This window comes from Capricornis sumatraensis, chromosome X (assembly GCF_032405125.1).
Source record: "Capricornis sumatraensis isolate serow.1 chromosome X, serow.2, whole genome shotgun sequence".
Lineage (NCBI taxonomy): Eukaryota > Metazoa > Chordata > Mammalia > Artiodactyla > Bovidae > Capricornis > Capricornis sumatraensis.
In genome coordinates this window covers 102,938,738-102,959,860 of record NC_091092.1, presented here as the reverse complement: position 1 = coordinate 102,959,860, position 21,123 = coordinate 102,938,738, and the positions used below count along the sequence as shown (strand labels likewise).

Genomic DNA, 21,123 nt, shown 5'->3' with positions numbered 1-21,123 from the left:
ACCATATGTTAGGCCATAATACAAATGTCAATCAATTTAGGATTGAAATAATAGAAGTATGGTTTCTAATCACAGCAGAATGATATTAGAAATCAATAAGTGAAAGAAATTTAGAAAACTCACAAATAAGAGGAAATTAAACAACACTCCACTCTTACTTGCTTGAAGCCTTTTCTGAAGTGTTTGAGGTTCCTCGTTACTACTTAAGTCTTCCTATCAGACTGAGACACTTTTTGACATGTTTGAGATCCTTCTTTGTCACAAATAAAACTTAATTTGTCACCATTAAAAGTCTGAATTTTTTTAACTGATTCTTGGACTGGGCTCATATCCATCAGCCTATTCAACTTTAGTACCTGTCTCATCCTTGATAGCTTTCCAGAACTATTACCATCACCTCATGAAGCCCCATGAGTTTTCCCGATTCAAATTTGGGCTTCTTCAGTACCCTTACTTCTCTAACAATGACATCATGGAATGGATAAGTACTTTGGCAAATCTCATCTATGCCTTTTCCAGTACTGTCTGGAATCAATTTATTGACCACTTCTTTCAAGTTATTTGTCTATAACTCTAGGGTCATGATTTTCATCATCATCTTCTGGATTTGGCAGACCTGTTGCTGCTGAGTGTAAGAGATCTCCCAAATATAATTGTTGCATTTTTAAATAAAATAGACAAACCAAATAACTTTCAGTAGTCTTGACACTGACATGAGCTTCAATCACAGGCTGCCGTTTTTTGACCATGGAGTGCATTTTGTCATAGGTAAACTCCATGCCATAAAGTTAGGTAGCTTTGCCCTGAATAGCCTCAGTTATTAGCTTGAGTATTCTAAATGCAACTTCATCATCCTGCAGATCAACAAGGCTCATTTCAAAAACATGATATAATTTGAACTCTGGAGTTCTCATGACTAGTGTTTTTCCAATATTTCTTGTATTGAACATAACTGGTGCTTTCACATCATACCAATCTTTCTAAGGAACTGGATCAACCACTTTCTTCTTGGTTTCCTTTTTGCCACCTTTCATTAGGTACCTGTTCCTGCCAACTGTCAAGGCACTGCTGCTCAGAGCACTTCATTCATTTTGAGACTCTGACTTCTCTATCCTGACATGTGTTTGATTTTTCCCTATCTATTTGAGATTCTCCCTGACTTGTTCTACCTTCTTCCTGATGTATTTGAGACCCATCCTTATATATATGTATGTATTTAATATATATATAGGGGAAAATTAGTAGCCTTCTCATAGCCTCTTGTTTTAAAACTTAGAAATGTTTAATTTGGCTTTAAAATTTCCCCCTCTCTGACAAGACAAAAAAAAGTGGAATTTTCCTCCCTTTTCTCTTCCTTAATTTGGTAGCTCCCACAGAACAGTTTTTAATTCTAAGCAGTGAAAACCAAGGGGGAAAGGGTTGCTGAAAACTGGAGTATTTATTCATAACCAATAATTACTTGGACAATCACATGGGCTCCCCTGGTGGCTCAGTGGTAAAGAATTCACCTGCCAATCGAGGAGACATGGGTTTGACCCCTGGGTTGGGAAAGATCCCCTGGAGAAGGAAATAACAACCTACTCCAGTATTCTTGCCTGGGAAATCCCATGGACAGAGGAGCCCGGCGGGCACAGTCCACAGGGTTGCAAGAGAATCAGACATGACTTAGTGACTAAGCAGCAACACCACACCGGTACCGAAAGGCCCACCTGAATTTTGTAATTGAATGTCTGTGCATGCAGCAGAAGCCCAGAACATTTTGAGATGCAGAATAGTATCAGATCACCATCTGGATCATAAATAATTTATGCATTTTAAATACTTTGGAATCATATGGGTCAAGCAATAAATAATATACTAAATCTCAGTGAGAAAAAGATTCTCCAAATGTTGTATCTGCGAATCCAATTTAAATCCTAATGACAGTTTTGAGAATTTGATCAGAATGCAGGAAAGGCCCCTAGTGCTTATGTAAAACTAAATGAACATTATTCTTGACTTCTTTTTAATATACCAAAGAACAGCTGATCAAATTAAGGTTAAATCTCCACTGTCTAGTCATGGGAGCCAGCTAGAATTGAATTCCACATCCAATACCCTGTCTTTGGATAAGACTTTGAAGTAAGACTGCCTTATCAGATCCTGACCAAATGGTGACTTTACATGCTGGGTCCTGAGTTTGAGAAATATGGTCAATGCTTTAGGGATTTTTGAGAGAATTTGCTGAGGTATCTGATTATTTTCCTTTTTTAGTTGCACTGGGCCTTTGGTGCTACATGTGGTCTTTCTCTAGTTGCAGTGTGCAGGCTTCTCGTTGCGGTGGCTTCTCTTGTTGCAGAGCACGGGCTCTAGGCACCCAGGCTTAGTTGCTCCAGAGCATGTGGAATCCTCCAAGGCCAGGGATGGAACCTGTGTCCCCTGCATTGGCAGGCAGATTCTTATCCACTGTACCACCAGCAAAGTCCCTGAGCTATCTGATTCTTGAAGAAAAGACAGAACACGGCAGAAAGAGAGTCAGGGGGCTGATCTTAGTTGGTGGTAAGATGGTAAGACAGAGCACTGGGCTGCCTCAGACCTTGGGAGTGGGGCACTGGCAGGGGGTAAGGTCAAGCTGGATGTTGTCATGAAGTCACAGCAGAAGCCCTTCCAGGGTGGAACCAGGGGCCTGACACCTAGAAATAAACTAGGTTAGGAGCTGGCAAGGTAACTTGACCACTGACCTTCACCAAGCACTTGTCAGTGACTTTGGTCAGTCTTTACAGGCCCAGCCATCCACCTGCCAACTCCTCTTCGGGCAGTGCCTTAAAGGCCCTGCAGATGAAGCTTCAGTATTACACTCTCTGGGGTGGATTTCAATGAGTTGATTGGGCACTTTTTTTTTTTTGTCTTATTGGGAAATGAAGGATCATGTGTAGTTCCTCTGAATTTGAATATGCGTGGACACAAATGTGTGTTTTGGGGTACTTCAAACTTTTATTTCAAATATACTGAAAGAGTTCTTTTGGACTTAGATGTCTGTTTTACCATCTATCTCTTTGGATATACACAAAAAGGAAAATTATATTACAAATAAATTGGTGAAGGTATTCCTCAGGCTTCTTCACACTGAGTATAGTGATAGATTTACTTCACATTAAGTATATAAAATGCTACTAGTCCTAAAGTCACTTATATGTAAAATCTAAAAAAATTAAAATAAATAAGCTTGTAGAAGCAGAGGATAGAATGGTGGTTGCCAGGGGCTGAGGGTGGGGGAATAGGAGAGATGTTTAAGGGTATAAACTTGCAAGTAGTAGATAAATAAGTCCTGGGGACTAACACAACACAGTGATTATAGACACCCAAAATTGTATTATAAACATTAACCTTACTAAGAGACTAGATCTTAATTGTTCCAAACACTGAAGAAATGATTATGTGATACGATAGAGGTGTTAACTAACGCTACCATGGCAATCATACTGTAATGTAAATATACCCATCTATATGTTGTACACTTTGAACTTACACAATGTTTTATGTCAAATATATCTCAATAAAGAAAATAAATTATATATATAGTTGGTGGGAATATAATTTGATAACAACCGCTTTGGAAAATAGTTTTACAAAGTCTACTAAAATTAAACATACGCCCACCTTATGACCCAGCAATTCTACTCCTGAATACATACCTAAGCGAAATCAGTGTATATGTTCACCAAAATACGTGTATAAGAATATTCACAGCAGCACTGTTCATACTAGTCAACATTGGCAACAACTAAAATGTCTATCAACAGGAGAATAGATAAATACATGGGTGGTATATTCATACAACAGAATAATATACAGCCACAAAAAAGAACAAATGACTAAGATACACACTAACTGGATGAATATCACGGACACCATGACGAATGAAAGAAGCCAGACACAAGAATACATACTGTATGATTCCACCTGTAAGTGGAATCACATTCAAAAACAGACAAAACTAAAAGATTGTGTGCAAATTAAAGTGTTAGTCACTCAGTTGTGTCCAACTCCTTGAGACCCCATGGACTGTAGCCCACCAGGCTCCTCTGTCCATGGGATTCTCCAGACAAGAATACTGGAGTGGGTTGCCATTCCCTTCTCCAGGGGATCTTCCCGACCCAGGGGTCGAACGTTGGTCTCCCGAATTGCAGGCAGATTCTTTATCATCTGAGCCACCAGGGAAGCCCAAAGGACTGTGATAAAAGTCAAAATAATGATTACCTCTGAGAAGGGGCTATTGTTAACAAGAGCAATAAATGCTCATTGTAAAACACAAACAATGCTGCCTGGACCTCTCTTTCCTGGTGTATCTACAACATTAACTTCTCACCATTAAGTCTTTGTTTTAGTCAGGGAGGCCTACCCTGACCACACTATTATAAACTGCAATCCACACTCCTCAACTCTAGATCCTTTATATCATCCTTTTCCACTTTTTCTATTATGCTTTTTACCTGCTAAAATACTCCAGAATTTATTTTTTGTATTTTTTGCTTACTACTTTGTCCTCTTGCTAGAACATAAGCTCCACATCCATACTGGGGAATATAAAGACCCAGCCCACTTGCCCCAATTCAGGGCATCACCGTAGGTTAATTCCTGCTCCAGACCTCCCCATGGGATCCCCTGAGACCTTTGTTCCAACTGCTTCCAAACCCAACTTTTCCCTCTGCCCAGTCAGACTTCACTCACTCCCCAAAAGTAATGATTTCTAGAGAACTTCCCAGTAAGTTTCCTGCGTGTGAATCAGTCTCAAAAGTCTGTTTTCTGGAGTATCTGAACTATGACTGAATTCACGGAAACAGAGAACAAGGCAGGACCAGGTACAGGGGAAGAGTCACGAGTCCAGATTTGGACACGTTATCTTTGAAGCAACTTTGCCATATCTAAGAAATGTCAAGCAGGCAGTTGCATGTATGAGAAAAAGAACAGATTTTTTGCCCCTCAAGCTACTCATGATATAATCAATAAGATAAGATGTGCTCCCAAAATAACCCATAATATGAGGTTGTTGTTGTTGTTCAGTCACTCAGTTGTGTCCTACTCTTTGTGACCCCATGGACTGCAACACGCAGGTAATATGAGCTAGTGTATTACACAAGATTCTAGATGATGTGCTAGAGAGGTTCAGAGATGGTCAGGAAAGATCGCATGGCAAAGGTGACATTTTTTAATGTCATCAGTGAAGATGGGAGTGGAGGCAGAGCAGTGTGACTTAGGCCTGAAGATAAAACACCCAGAGCAACACAGGGGGCAGGGGGCAGTTCAATTTGAATGGAGGGTCAGGTGCGCAAAGGGGCTTAGTGGGACACAAGGTTAGTAAGTGTATTAACCATTAACCAGAGTTCTCCAGAGGGAACCAATAGGATATGTGTATGTATTGAAAGAGGTTTATTATCAGGAGTTGGCTCATATGATTATGGGTGAGTGCTCAGTTGCTAAGTCGTGTCTGACTCTTTGTAATCCCAGGGACTGTAGCCCACCAGGCTACAGTCTGGGATTCTCCAGATAAGAATACTGGAGTGGGTTACCATTCCCTTCTCCTAGGGATCTTCTCGACCCAGGGATCGAACACGCCTCTCCTGCGTATCCTGCATTGGCAGGTGGATTCTTTACCACTGAGCCACCTGGGAAGCCCCACATGATTATGGAGGCTGGCAAGTCCAAAATCTACAGGGTGGGCTGGAAATCTGGAGACCCAGGAGAGCTGATGCTACAGTTCAAGTCCAAAGGCATATAGGCTAGAGACTCAGGAGAGCTGGTAGTGTAGTTCTAGTCTGAAGACCAGCTACTGTAGAGCCAGGAAGACCAATGTTGCAGGTGAGGTCTGAAGGCAATCTACTAGATAATTCTCTCTTGCTTGGGGGAGGCTGGTCTTTTTGCTCTAGTTACACCTCCTAATGATTAGATGAGGCCCATCTACATTAGGGAGGGCAATCTGCTTTACTCAAAGTCCACCAATTTAAACGTTAACCTTATCCAAAAACACCCTTACAGAAACTAAATATCTTGGCACCCCTTGAGCCAGCCAAGTTGATATGTCCAGTAAACCATCACAAGAAGGTATGGGTCAACTAAGGAAAGACCTTGAATGCTAGCAATCAGGTTATGGAAACTTACAAAAGTTTAGAGGCCAGAGGATTGGAATGAGAGATCCTGGAGGCAGAGAGAGAACTTAGGAGACTACTGTAATCATCTCGGCAAGAGGCAAAACAGGATAATGAAAGTGAGACTGGAGGTCAGTAAGACTTTGAATGCTAGAGATTAGACTGTTTAGAGGCCAGAGGGTTGGAATGAGAGAGCCTAGACGCAGAGAGAGAACTTAGGCGACTACTGTGATAATCTAGGCAAGAGAGAAAGCAGGATAAGGGCAGGGAGCCTGAAGGGAAGAAACAGAGACAAGCAATGTGGAACTGACAAGACTTGGCAAGTGACCAGTCCTGGGGGATGAGGGAAAATACGCAGAGAATGACTTTGTAGTTTCAAACCTAGGCAACTAAGAGAATGGTGAAGCCACTGAGAGCAATGGAGGGATCAGTAGAGGGAAGATGCCTGTCTCCCTGAGGGCTCCTCTTGTTGCAGACTTTGGGGGATGTTCAGGGTATCAACTGATACGGGATTTCCCTGGTGCTCCAGTGGTTAAGAATCCACCTGCCAATGCAGGGGACACAGGTTAGATCCCTGGTCTGGGAAAATCCCACAGGCTTTAGAGCAACTAAACCCGTGTGCCACAACTACTGAGCCCACACACTCTAGAGCCTGTGCTTCGCAACAAGAGAAGCCACTACAAAGAGACCTGAGCGCTTCAACCAGAGAGTAGCCCCTGCTTGCCGCAACCAGAGAAAGCCTGCTCGCAGCAACCAAGACCCAGCACAGCCAAAAATAAATAAGCAAAAATAGATATTTTTAAAATTATTGTGTAACAAATCACCCAAAAGTGGTGACCTGAAACCAATAAAATATTTCACTCACAGATCTGAGGGTGACTGGGCTCACATAGCTGTTCTCACCCATTGTAATGATGAATTGTATTAATTTTGTGTTGGTAACAGGAAATTAATTCTTCACATAGGTATTATTAAATGGCTGATAGAAGTAAACATTTCTGCGTATTACCTACTGAACTTTTTAAAAAATTGAACACCACTTTTATCTACTGACACTGATTAATTCGAGATCTACTTCACTGCCCTAAAAGAAAATGATCTGCTGTGCTTCCTCTTCTATGCTAAGAAAGCATTCTGAGTTAGAGTATGAAATGTCTAACATGCTTTAGAAGTAAAGATTGGTCGAATGAGGTATCTTAAATTAATTTTAGATCTCCCTTTAATTGCAGTTTTATTGCACTTAGATGTTAATCACCCAGTCGTGTCCGACTCTTTGTGATCCCATGGACCGTAGGCCACCAGGCACACTTGATCTTAGCCAAAAGGCTGAGAAGCAATGATTGTAGTTTTCTAGGATTTTATTAAATATTCCAGATCCAGTTGAAAATTTTAAAACAACTTTATTGGAGCATAACTTACTACCATAAAATTCACCCTATTTTTAAAAGCGCAATCCAATGATTTATAGCCAACTGATCAAGCTGTGCAGCTATCACCACAATACAGCTTTAGAACATTTGTATCATCCCAACCCCAGGCAACAACTGTCTCTACAGATTTCCCTCTTCTGGACTTTTCATATAAATGGAATTGTACAATATATATTCTTTTGAGTCTGACTTCTCTCATTTACCATGATGTTGTCAAGGTTCATGCATGTTATAGCATGCATCAATACTTCATTCTTTTTTATAGCAAAATAATATTCTACCATATGGATACACCACATTTTATGAATATCTACATACAAGTCTTTGTATGAACATAAGCATTCATTTCTCTTGTGTAGGTCCCTAAGAGTGGATTGGCTGAGTCATATGATGAATTTATATTTAACTTTTTAAGAAACTAACAAACTGTTCTCCAAAGTTATGGTACCATTTTTTCTTACCTACCACCAGTAGGGTTCCTCGGAGAAGGCAATGGCACTCCACTCCAGTACTCTTGCCTGGAGGGTCCCATGGACGGAGGAGCCTGGTGGGCTGCAGTCCATGGGGTCACAAGGAGTCCAACACTGCTGAGCGACTTCACTTTCACTTTTCACTTTCATGCATTGGAGAAGGAAATGGCAACCCACTCCAGTATTCTTGCCTGGAGAATCCCAGGGATGGGGGAGCCTGGTGGGCTGCCGTCTCTGGGGTTGCACAGAGTTGGACACGACTGAAGCAACTTAGCAGCGGCAGCAGTAGGGTATTTGGTCACATTCTTGCCAGCATTTATTACTGTCTGCCATTTTTATTATAGCCACCCTGCTGCTGCTGCTGCTGCTGCTAAGTTGCTTCAGTCGTGTCCGACTCTGTGCGACCCCACAGACGGCAGCCCACCAGGCTCCCCCGTCCCTGGGATTTTCCAGGCAAGAGTACTGGAGTGGGGTGCCATTGCCTTCTCCTAGTAAGCATGAAATGGTACCTCATTGTGGTTTTGATTCACATTTCCCTCATAACAATGATGTTAAGCATCTTTTCATGTGCTTATTAACCATTTGTACATTGTCTTTGGTAAAAAAGTCTATTAAAATCCTTTGGTCATTTTTAATTGAGTTTTTTGTCTTTTTAAGGCTGTAAGAGTTCTGGAATAACAGGTTGAAACTGAATATAATCAATACCATCTTTCTGGAGTACATATGGTATTATGATTCAAATGCCCTAGAACTGTATTTATTTTTGTTTATCCCTCTAAGTAGGCATTGTGGTGGATACTACAATGCACTACCCAGCTCTTCCTTCTTGATGTCCAACTTAAAGTGTATGGGTCAGCAGACAGCCCTTAGATGTCAGTCCTCCAGGGTCTGCCTCAGCTACAAAGAACCACCAGGCAGCCCACATCCAATGATCAGTGCAGGTGTATAAAGTTCTGGTCATTTCCACCCACCTCTGGACAACTCAGCAGGACTACTCTAACTCCAGCACTCCCCATAGGGTCAGCCAAGTCTGTCACCAGGCTTGCATCAAAGCTTAACTTCTCCCTCTTCTCAGTCCTGCTGTCTTCCCCTCTATTCTACAGGTGTTGATTTCAAAAGCACTTTGTCCCCCATCTTTATTGAGATATAGCTGACAAATAACATTGTGTAATTTAAGGTGTACACTGTGTTTATTTTATATATTTGAAATTTTGCAAAATGATTACTATCATATCATCATTTCTTTGTTGTGGTGAAAACATTTAAGATCTACTCTCTTAGCAACATTCAAACATATTGAAACAGTATTATTAGCTATAATTTCCCATTAGATCTCCAGAACTTGTTACTCTTATAACTGGATGTTTATACCCTTTGACTAGCATCTTCCCATTTCTCCCATCCCCAGCCCCTGGTAACTCTGTTTCTCTTAGTTCAGCTTTCTTAGATTCCACAGATTACTGATACCAGGTAGTATTTGTTTTTCTCTGACTTGTTTCACGTACACACAGTACTTGTTTTTCTCTGACTTATTTCACATAGCATAATGCCCTCAAGGTTAAAACAAGTTTCACAAAGGACAGAATTTCCTTTTTTTCTCATGATTGAATAACATGGGTGTGTGTGTGTGTATGTGTATATATCTCACATCTTTATGTTCATCCTTTAATGGATACTTCAGTTGTTTCCATATCTTGGCTACTGTGAATAAGGCTGCAATGAACATAGGAGAGTAGATATCTTTTTGAGATATGGAAGTGGGATTGCTGGGTAGTTCTGTTTTTAGTTTTGTGAAGACCCACTATAGTGATTTTCCAAAATGGCTGTACCAATTTACATTCCAATCAACAGTACATGAGGGTTCCTTTTGCTCTGATCCTCACCAACTCTCATCTCTTGTTTTCTTGATAATAGCCATTCTAATGGGTGTGAGGTGATATCTCATTGTGGTTTGTATTTACATTTCCCTGATAACTAATGATGTCAGGCATCTTTTCATATGTCTGGTGGGCATTTTTATACCTTCTTCCAAAAAACTATCTATTCAGGTCCTTTGCCCATTTTTCAATTGGACTTTTTTTTTTTTTTTTTGCTACTGAGTTGTGAGTTCTTTATATATTTTAGATATTAACTCCTAACAGATCTATGATTTGCAAATATTTTATTCCATTCTGTACATTGTCTTTTCATTTTATTGTTCATTTCTTTGGCTGTGCCAAAGATTTTTAGGTAGCTGTAGTCTCACCTGTTTATTTTTACTTTGTTGCCTGTGCTTTTGGTATCATATCCAAGAAACTGCTGCCAAGACCAATGTCAAGGATCTTTTCTCCCTATGCTTTCCACCAGGAGTTTTATCGTTTTCAGTTCCGTTCTGTTCAGTCACTCAGTCGTGTCCATCTCTTTGCAACCCCATGGACTGCAGCACGCCAGGCTTCCCTGTCCATCACCAATTCCCAGAGCTTGTTCAAACTCATGTCCATTTATCGTTTTGGGCCTTATGTTTAAATCTTTAATCTATTTCAAATTAATTTTTGTTAGTGGTATAAAATGGGGATCCAAATTCATTCTTCTACATGTGATTATCCAATTCTCCCAACACCATTTATTGAAAAAACTATTCTTTCCCTTTTGAGTATTCTTGGCTTCCTTGACAATTAGCAGACCATACATGTGTGAGTTTATTTCCAGGCTCTCATTCTGTTCCACTGGCCTATGTGTCTATTTTTTGCACTAGTATCATACTGTTTTCCCTTCATGGATCACAGCTTCATTGTGGGGAAGGGGCTTGCAAAACTCAATGAAGCAATGAACCACTCTGTGCAAGGCCATCTAAGATGGATGGGTCATAGTAAAGAGTTCTGACAAAACGCGGTCCACTGGAGAAGAAAATGGCAACCCGCTCCAGTATTCTTGCCTTGAGAACCACATGGACAATATGAAAAGGCAAAAAGATATGATGTCAGAAGATGAGCCCCCCAGGCCAGAAGGTGCCCAAATATGCTACAGGGGAAGGGGGGAGGGGAATTACCATTAATAATATCTCCAGTAAGAATGAAGCAGCTGGGCCAAAGTGGGTATGATGCTAAGCTGTGGGTGTTTGGTGGTGAAAGTAAAGTCTGATGCTGAAAAGAGCAATATTGCATAGAAACCTCAAATGTTAGGTCTATGAATCAAGGTAAATTGGACATGGTCAACCAGAAGATGATGAGAGTGAATATGAACATCTTAGGAATCAGTAAACTAAAATGAAGGGGAAGGGGTGAATTTAATTCATATGACCATTATATCTACTACCATGGGCAAGAATCCCTTAGGAAAAAATGGAGTAACCCTCGTAGTCGCAAAGAGTCCAGAATGCAGTACTTGGGTGCAATCTCAAAAATCACAGGATAAACTCATGTACACCCGTGGCGGATTCATGTTGATGTATGGCAAAACCAATACAGTATTGTAAAGTAAAATAAAGTTTAAAAAAAATTTTTTTTAAATCACAGAATAAGCTCTGTTCATTTCCAAGGCAAATCATTCAACATACAGTAATCCAAGTCTATACCCCAACCATTGATGCCAAAGAAGCTGAAGTTGACTGGTTCTACAAAGACCTACAACACCTTCTACAACTAACACACACACACAGAAAGATGTCTTTTTCATCACAGTGGATTAGAATGCAAAAGTAGGAAGTCAAGAGATATCCAGGCAAGTTTGGCCTTGGAGTATAAAATGAAGCAGGGCAAGTGCTAACACTGTTTTGTCAAGAGAACAAGCTGGTCACAGCAAACACCCTCTTCCAACAACACAAGAGATGACTCTATACATGGATATTACTAGATGGTCAATACTAAAATCAGATTGATTATATTCTTTGTAGCAGAAGATGGAGAAGCTCTATACAGTCAGCAAAAACAGGGCCTGGAGCTGACTGTGGCTCAGACCATGAACTCCTTCTTGCAAAATTCGGACTTAAATAGAAGAAAGTAGGGAAAAACACCAGGCCATTCAGGTATGACCTAAATCAAATCCCTTACGATTATGCAGTGGAAGTGACAAACAGATTCAAGGGATTAGATCTGATAGAGTACCCAAAGAACTATGGACAGAGGTTTGTGACATTGTACAGGGGGCAGTGATCAGACCATCCCCAAGAAAAAGAAATGCAAAAAGGCAAAATGGTTGTCTGAGGAGGCCTTACAAATAGCTGAGAAAGGAAGAGAAGCTAAAGGCAAAGGAGAAAAGGAAAGATATACCCATTTGAATGCAGAGTTCCAGAGAATAGCAAGGAGAGATAAGAAAGCCTTCCTCAGTTATCAATGCAAGGAAGTAGGGGAAAACAACAGAATGGGAAAGACTAGAGATCTCTTCAAGAAAATTAGAGATATCAAGGGAATATTTCCTGCAAGAATGGGCACAATAAAGGACAGAAACGGTAAAGACCTAACAGAAGCAGGAAAGATTAAGAAGAGGTGGAAAGAATACACAGAGAACTGTACAAAAAAGGTCTTAATGACCCAGATCACCACAATAGTGTGATCAGTCAGAGCCAGACATCCTGTGGTGTGGTCAAGTGGGCCTTAGAAAACATCACTATGAACAAAACTAGTGGAGGCTATGGAATTCCAGCTGAGCTATTTAAAATCCTAAAAGATGATCCTAAAAGATCCTAAAAGCGCTGCACTCAATATGCCAGCAAATTTGGAAAACTCAGCAGTGGCCACAGGACTGAAAAAGGTCAGTTTTCATTCCAATCCCAAAGAAAGGCAACGCCAAAGAATGTTCAAGCTGCCATACAATTGCGCTCATTTCACACGCTAGCAAGGTTATGCTCAAAATCCTTCAAGCTAGGCTTCAGCAGTACATGAACCGAGAACTTCCAGATGTTCAAGCTGGGTTTAGAAAAGGCAGAGGAGCCAGAGATCAAATTGCCAATATTCATTAGATCATGGAGAAAGCAAGGGAATTCCATAAAAACATGTACTTCTGCTTCATTGATTATGCTAAAGCCTTTGACTGTGTGGATCACAAAAAACAAACTGTGGGAAATTCTTAGAGATGGGAGTACCAGACCATCTTACCTGCCTCCTGAGAAACCTTATGCAGGTCAAGAAGCAACAGAACCAGACCTGGTACAAAACTGGGAAAGGAGTACATCAAAGCTGTATACTGTCACCCTGCTTTTCTATATATAAGATATCATCTACACAGAAAGACAATTTTACTTCTTTCTTTTCATTTTGGATACACTTTTATTTCTTTCGCTTGCCTAATTGCCATGAGCACTTCTTAATTATTCTACACACTAAACTCCATCTCAGAATCAGTTTCCTGGAAAACCCCACCTCCCACAGGCAGTTTTCATTTTAATTCCTCGGAGACTGGCACATGGACACACACCCATGCACACACACTATCACTTGACTGGCCCAGCAGTGGGCACCCAACCCAAGATGAATGGATCACAGCCTTTCCCTGAGAGTAGTGAACTTGGGAATTTGAGAGACTGAGTAGCTGCCCTTCTCTGGTGCAAACCTGGAAAACAGGCGAGTAGCAAAAAGTAATACCGCATGTTTGATTGCTCACTCACTCCAAGCAGGTCTCCAAGGGAACCTAGAGCCATGATCAACCGTTGCCCAGCACCTGGGAACATAGCCCTGGGAAGGCTTTTTATGTTAATGATTGATGATTTTGTTGTGCACACCTGGAGCAATGAACCATGCTGTACCAGCTTGCCAGGATTGCTTTGCACAAACATCAAGATTGATGCTGCACACCTGAAGGGAACTAGCTGTCTAGCTGGGCTCTACAAGGAGATGAAGGGAGCAGGAATGTCCATCTCTGAAGCATGCTATCCAGCATCAGGACAACCACACAACTGCCTTCTCCACACTCCATAGTGAAGCCAGACAGTCTCCTGCAGTCTTTTGGTCTTAGATCCAAACCAGAAAACAGTAAGCAGTAACCTGGAGACTAATATCTCTGCCTTGGCAATCATTTTTTCTCCTAGAACAGATTTACCACAAGAGCTCAGAACATATCCAACTGTCTCCAGAGTCGCCTCAGTTACACATGCCTGTATTATCCACCGGTGAATTTTGAACCTGGAAACTCTTTGAATCTCTTTGCAATTAACTAATATATAATCAAGAAAAGTAGAGACAGTGCTCATGAATAGCCAAGTCATACATCAGTGGTTCTTCTTTAAACACTGGCTGCTTTCTCTAATCATAAAAGTGATATTCTCTGTAAAAAAAATTTTTTTTTAGAAAATACAGATAAGTACAAAGAAGAAAAAAAAGTTACCCATAATTCCACCACTCAGGTACCACCATTTCAGATATATTGGTGGTACCGTGTACTGTACTGTGCTTAGTCTCTCAGTCACGTCTGACTCTTTTGTGACCCCATAGACTGTAGCCCGCCAGGCTCCTCTGTCCATGGGATTCTGCAGGCAAGAACACTGGAGTGGGTTGCCATTTCCTCCTCCAGGGGTATTCCCTACCCAGGGATTGAACCCACGTTACCCGCATCTCCTGCATTGCAGGCAGATTCTTTACTGCTAAGCTACCAGGGAAGCCATAAATGCTAGTTAATATGGTTTTAATGTTTCTCCTTGCACACATATAGATATGCACATATTACCTACATAAGTAAGATCCCATTAAGCATGCTGTTTTGAAACCTGCTTCTCTCATTCAACAAATATGTGCCTTTGTCATCATTTCTAATGTCTCCATTAAAAAGAAGCATTATTAACCTATTTAATCACTCTCTCACTGTCAGACATCCAAGCTGGCTCCCAATCTTTATTAGTATTAAAAAAAAAAATGCTTCTAAGGACCTGCCCGTACATATGTCCTTGCACACTTTTCAGTTTATATTTGCTACCCAGGTGACCCCAGGTCCTCCAGCATGCACAGTTCATCTTTCCCTTTAATATCTAAATAAAATGCTAATGACTCCATCCCACAAACCAAGAGAAGTCCAGTGGCTCTTCCAAGATCTCCAAAGGGCCTCAGGGGGTTCTGTCTCTCCTGGTCACCTCTCACTCTGTTTTTCCTGTTTATCCCATGTATTTCACCTTCTTGGGCAGCTGCAGCCTCTCAACATAACTGTTGCTCTTCCTACATCTGCACAAAATGCCGCTACTGCATGCCACCCAAAGATAGCAGAGTTACGAGGAGGTCTGGAGTAAATGAACGTCTGTCACAACACAGCAGGAAATAACTTCAGATTCATACCAGGTATTACTGTCCCCAGGAAGTCGCTGGCCATTCTCCACCACATGGGGACTTCTCATTGATGACGTGCCTTCATGGACCGTGATGTCTTGCCACGTTCTTGAGACCTTCAGCCGTCTCTATTGACTTCATGTCTTCCCTTTCTCTGTACCTAAACTTCCCACCTCCTCACCCCGGTAAGCCCTGAAAATTTCAAATGCTTCTTAATTATTTACTTCCTCCCACACCACAAGCAACTACTTCTTCCTCAAGATATTTCCTTCATTTGGCTTCCAGGACATGAAATTCTCCTGGTCCTCTTCCTTCTTCACTGGCCACTCCTTCTCGGCCCCTTAACTGGTTCATTGACCTCTCCCTGACTTGTAAACATTGACGTGTCCCAGGATCCAGACTTTAGAGCTCTTTTTAAAATATCTGTTTATTTCACTGCATCAGGTCTTAGCTGTGGCACTTGGGCTCTTTACTGTCTCATACGAGACAGTGTCTCATTGTCTCACATGAGTCTGTTGTGGTGCACAAATTCTCTAGTCGTGGCACATGGACTTTAGTTGCTCCACAGCATGTAGGATCTTAGCTCCCCTACCAGGGATCGAATCTACATCCCCTGCATTGCAAGGCAGATTCTTAACCACTGAACCACCAGGGAAGTCCCTAGACCTCTCTTCTATCTTTATTCACTCCTGGGTGATCTCATCCAGTCTAATGGCTTTAAATATCATCTCTACACTAATGACTCGAATTTACATCTTCTGCCCCGACCTCCAGACTCATATGTCCAACTGTCTACTTCACATTCTCACTTGGATGGTTAATATGCATCTCAAACTTAATCACTGAAAAACTAAATTCTGCATTTCTCCCAGACTCTTTCCTTGCCCAGTAGTCCCCATCTCAGGAAGTGGCAGCTCCATGTATCTACTTGCTCAGGCCAAAACTTTGAAGTCATCTTTGACCCTTGTCTTTCCATCAGCACCTCACATTTGGCCTGGTAGCAAATCCTATCAGTTCTTTCTTCAGAGTATATTCTGGCTCTGACTACCTCTCACCAACTCTACCACTAACCTCCCCTGCTTCCAGCCTCCTGATAGCCTCCTTCCTTTATGGACCACTGCAAGAGATCTTACAAGGCCTGTTTCCTTTTTTGCCCTTCTATGATTTATTCTCCATGAATATCCCTTTAATATTTAAGCCAGCAAATGTGACTCTCCAGTTCAAAGCTTTGTAACTGCTTCCCATCTGACTTCTCTCAAATCAAAAGCGAATGTGGTCCATTACCTGTCTCCTTCTCCAACCTCACCTACACCACCTTCCCCTCTTGCTCACTGCAGTACAGCCACACTGGTGTCCCTACTGCCCCTCGACTAAAGAAGCTCTTTCTCATTTGGGGGCCTGTGCACGTGTTTGTCGCCCTCCTGAAATGTTCTGCTTCCAGAGATATCAGCATAGTTGCCTCCCTCCATTCAATCACGTCGCTGTGCCAATAGCACCACCTCAAAGAGGCCTTCCTTGGACTTCTCTGGTGGTCCAGTGGTTGAGAATTCATCTGCCAATGCAGGGGACATGGTTCGATCCCTAGTCTGGGAAGATCCCACATGCCGCAGAGCGACTAAGCCCGAGCACCACAACTTCTGAGCCTGCGCACTCTAGAGTCCAGGCCCCGCAAGAAGAGAAGCCACCGAAACGAGAAGACCATGCACTGCAACAGCAGACTAGCCCCGCTCACTGCAACTAGAGAAAGTTTGCGTGCAGCAACAGAGACACAACGCAGCCAAAAGATAGAAATAAATAAAAGAAGCCTTCCTTGACCACCATATCTAAAAATGGCACCCACATCATTCTCTAATACTTGACACTACTTTATTTCCCTTCACGGTGCTTAACCTGACATTCGATCACACTGTTCATTTTTGGATCGCCTCTCTCCCGCACGAGGGCAGGAGCTTGGTCTGTTTTGTTCACGGCTGTCTTCCCATCATCCAGATGAGGGAGAGACGCAAGGAGGAACTCCACGTGCTCTTGTTTCTTCTTTGTTTACCTTATGCCCATCCAAGTTCTCGTCAATTAGAATGTACCATCAAGGTTTGTACAGGTGCTTTCTTCAACACCAGACACAGTCACCTCTGAGATGAAGTATGCCCACCTCTAGAATTCAAGAGCCCAGCAGTTACACATTTATACATATTAGGCCACTTCTTTCGGATGAACCCATAGAAGTAGAATTACTAGGTCATGAGCCAGACTTCCCAATTACCCTCCAGAGAGAGCAATGCTAAACCCTCTCCCATCAGCAGTGTTGTGTTTCAGTATATTCTGGGGCTTCAGGCCAATGACGACAATGATGATGATGATGACGGAGACAACAATGATGTCTCCCTTACTCTCTGTTAACTAGAAAATACATATATATTTCTAAGGACAGGGAAACTCCTGGGTCATCATGTCACTGAAGAGGATTCATGGGGTGTGCTGACTTTGGAGAGTAAAGATGTTCCCTGGCAATTTCCATATCTGAAATAATGTCCTCACCAACACCTTCAATTTTTTCCCATGGTACCAAGTCAAGTTCATTCATTAATTCATTTACTTCAAAATGATTTTTCATCACCTACTTTGTACATAAACTCTAACATCTGCCAAACTGAAGGATATTCCTTCAGCTTGAAATAACAGGACTTTCAACCATCATGGTATTTAGCACTAAAGGTGCAAAGACATTACTTTGCCAACAAAGGTCCATGTGGTTTTTCCAGTAGTCAGGTAGGGATGTGAGAATTGGACCATAAAGAAGACTGAGTGCCAAAGAATTGATGCTTTTAAACTGTGGTGTTGGAGAAGACACTTGAGGGTCCCTTGGACTGCAAGGAGATCAAACCAGTCAATCCTAAAAGAAATCAACCCTGAATATTCATTGGAAGGACTGATGCTGAAGCTGAAGCTCCAATACTTTGGCCACCTGATGCAAAGTACTGACTCATTAGAAAAGACCCTAATGCTGGGAAGGTTGAAGGCAGGAGGAGAAGGGGACAACAGAGGATGAGACAGTTGGATGGCATCGCCGACTCAATGGACATAAGTTTGAGCTACCTCCAGGAGATGGTGATGGACAAAGAAGCCTGGCATGCTGCAGTCCATGGAGTCACAAAGCGTCAGACACTGCTGAGCGACTGAACAACAACAACAAAGGTGCTTTCACTTCCATTATCTTATTTGGATACTGGTATAAGTTTGGGTAAATTCCAGGAGTTGGTGATGGACAGGGTGGCCTAGTGTGCTGCGATTCATGTGGTCGCAGTCAGACATGACTGAGCGACTGAACTGAACTGAACCAAACCAACTGGGTACAATTCAGCTCATTTCATAGGTGAGAAAACAAGAGGCACAGAAGGGAAGGATTTGCCCAGGGTTTCGTATTCGTCAGAACCACAAGTAGGAATCCTTTGAGTTTCTCAGAACGTGCCACCCCCTCCATATTCCAACGTCCTGCCAGGTTCAACACCACCGAAAGCAGATTTATTGGGCCATTGTATTTAAAAGGATGACATATTTATGCATTCTGAATTCTAAGCTGAGGGACAGCAGAATGGAAAAATAATTTTAAAAAGCCTTTTGCTACATGGAAATCAATGAAGTTAAAACACACCCTCTCACCATACACAAAAATAAGCTCAAAATGGCTTAAACACTTAAACATAAGACATGACACCATAGAACTCTTAGAAGACATCATAGGTAAAACATTCTCGTACCAAAGTTTTCTTAGGTCAGTCTCCCAAGGTAATAGAAATCAAAACAAAAATTAACAAATGGGATCTAATCAAACTTACAAGTTTTTGCATAGCAAAGGAAACCACAAAGTGAAAAGACAACCTACATAATGGGAGAAAATATCTGCAAACAATGCAACTGACAAGGGCTTAATTTCCAAAATATACAAACAGCTCATACAACTCAACAACAACAACAAAAAAAAAAACAAGCAATCTAATCAAAAAATGAGCAGAAGATCTAAATAAACATTTCTCCAAAGAAGAAATATAGATGGCCAATAGGCACATGAAAAGATGCTCAACATCACTAATTATTAGAGAAATGCAAATCAAAACTACATGAGGTAGCACCTCACACAGGTCAGAATGGCCATCATTAAAAAGTCTACAAACAATAAATGCAGGAGGGAACCCTTCTACACTGTTGGTGGGGATGTAAGTTGGTGCAGCCACGGTGGAAAACACTAGGTGGTTCCTCAGAAAACTAAAAAATAGAACTGCCATATAATCCAGCAATCCTATTCCTGGGCAAATATCCATACAAAACTAAAATTCAAAAAGAAACATGCATCCTTAGGTTCATAACAGAACTATTCATAATACGTGAGACATGGACGCAACCTAAACGTCTGTCGACAGATGAATGGATAAGGAAGATATGGTATGTACAATGGAATACTACTCAGCCATAAAAAAGAAGGAAATAATGCCATTTGGAGCAACATGGATGCAACTAGAGATTATCATATTAATACTAAGTGAAGTAATCATAAATAGACACTTCTCACATATCACTTATAAGTGGAATCTAAGATAGGATACAAATGAAACTATCCATGAAACCGAAATAGAATCACAGACTTTGAGAACAGAGTGGTGGTTGCCAAGGGGAAGGGGGTTGGAGGAGAGATGGAGTGAGAGATTGGGGTTAGCCAATGTAAGCTTTTATACATAGAATGGATGAACAACAAGATCCTACTGGATATCACTTTCAATATCCTATAATAAACCATAATGGAAAAGAACATTTTAGAAAGAATATATATATAATACAAACATGTATAACTGAATCACTGCTGTACAGCAGAAATTAACACAGCAATGTACATCAACTATACTTCAATTTTTTTTAATCTATTGAATTTTTTTAAGTGGCTTTTGTTTCGACGTCATTTCAGTTATCATGATAGTGGGGGCTGGGCTGAATTGTGCTATAGCAGCTTGATTAAGAGAGGAGACTCCACAGTTTCCTAGAAGCTCATTCTCTTGTATGATTCCGGGTTAGAGTTTGCCAAAAGTGGAACCTGTGTGAAAACTAACTGTAGGGCAGAAGGCAAGCAGGAGTCACTGCCATTGGCAGCCACCACCCCAGCAGATGTAGAGATGGACAGAAACAGAGGTGCCCTGCAGAGGCTAGCTTATCCGACTCTCCCCTGCTCCACCTCAAGCTCGCGTTTCCTACCACTGGCTCCGCTAGCCAACGGCTGACTCGGGCCCTCCCCCCGAGGCTTGTCTGTGGCCCCACACAGGCAGGAGCTACACAGAAGCAGGAGTTACAGAGGCCTCGGCCTCCCATAAACCTCTCCACCAACTCTCCCTTCACCGCCGCACTTGGGCGGCTGGATGCGCTTGGCTTCTTGAACTTTCCCGAAACCTCTGATTTGTCCAGTTCTACCAATGCTTCTGGTAGTGGCTAGTAACTCTCTGATCTTCTGACTCCCTGCTTCTAGACCTTCACTCCCCCGTGCCTCCCACATCAGCAAAAGGATTCATTCTTAGAATATCCACGGTGGCTCTGCTTCCCCATCTCAATCTTGACAACACAATATGGATTTTGCCTTACTTTAAACAAAAACTAACATAAGAAAAGAAATATTCCAGATTATAAGGCAGAATTCCAACTTCTATTTAGAATCTCTATGGCCCATGGGTATAGGGGGTAAAGGGACATTATTAAATGACTAGTGGAGTCACATAATATACAATATAATATATATGATATATAATATAACATATGACATATAACATATAATATATATGGGCTTACCAGGAGGTACAGTGGTAAAGAATCCATTTGCCAAAGCAGGAGACACAAG

The 21,123-nt window shown here is 41.6% G+C and overlaps 1 pseudogene; it reads right to left on the bottom strand.

Annotated features, from left to right (window-relative positions):
• Positions 1-303: 303 nt before the first annotated feature.
• LOC138071824 (small ribosomal subunit protein eS1-like) lies at positions 304-20,784 on the bottom strand (annotated as a pseudogene).
• Between the last annotated feature and the right edge of the window lie 339 nt (positions 20,785-21,123).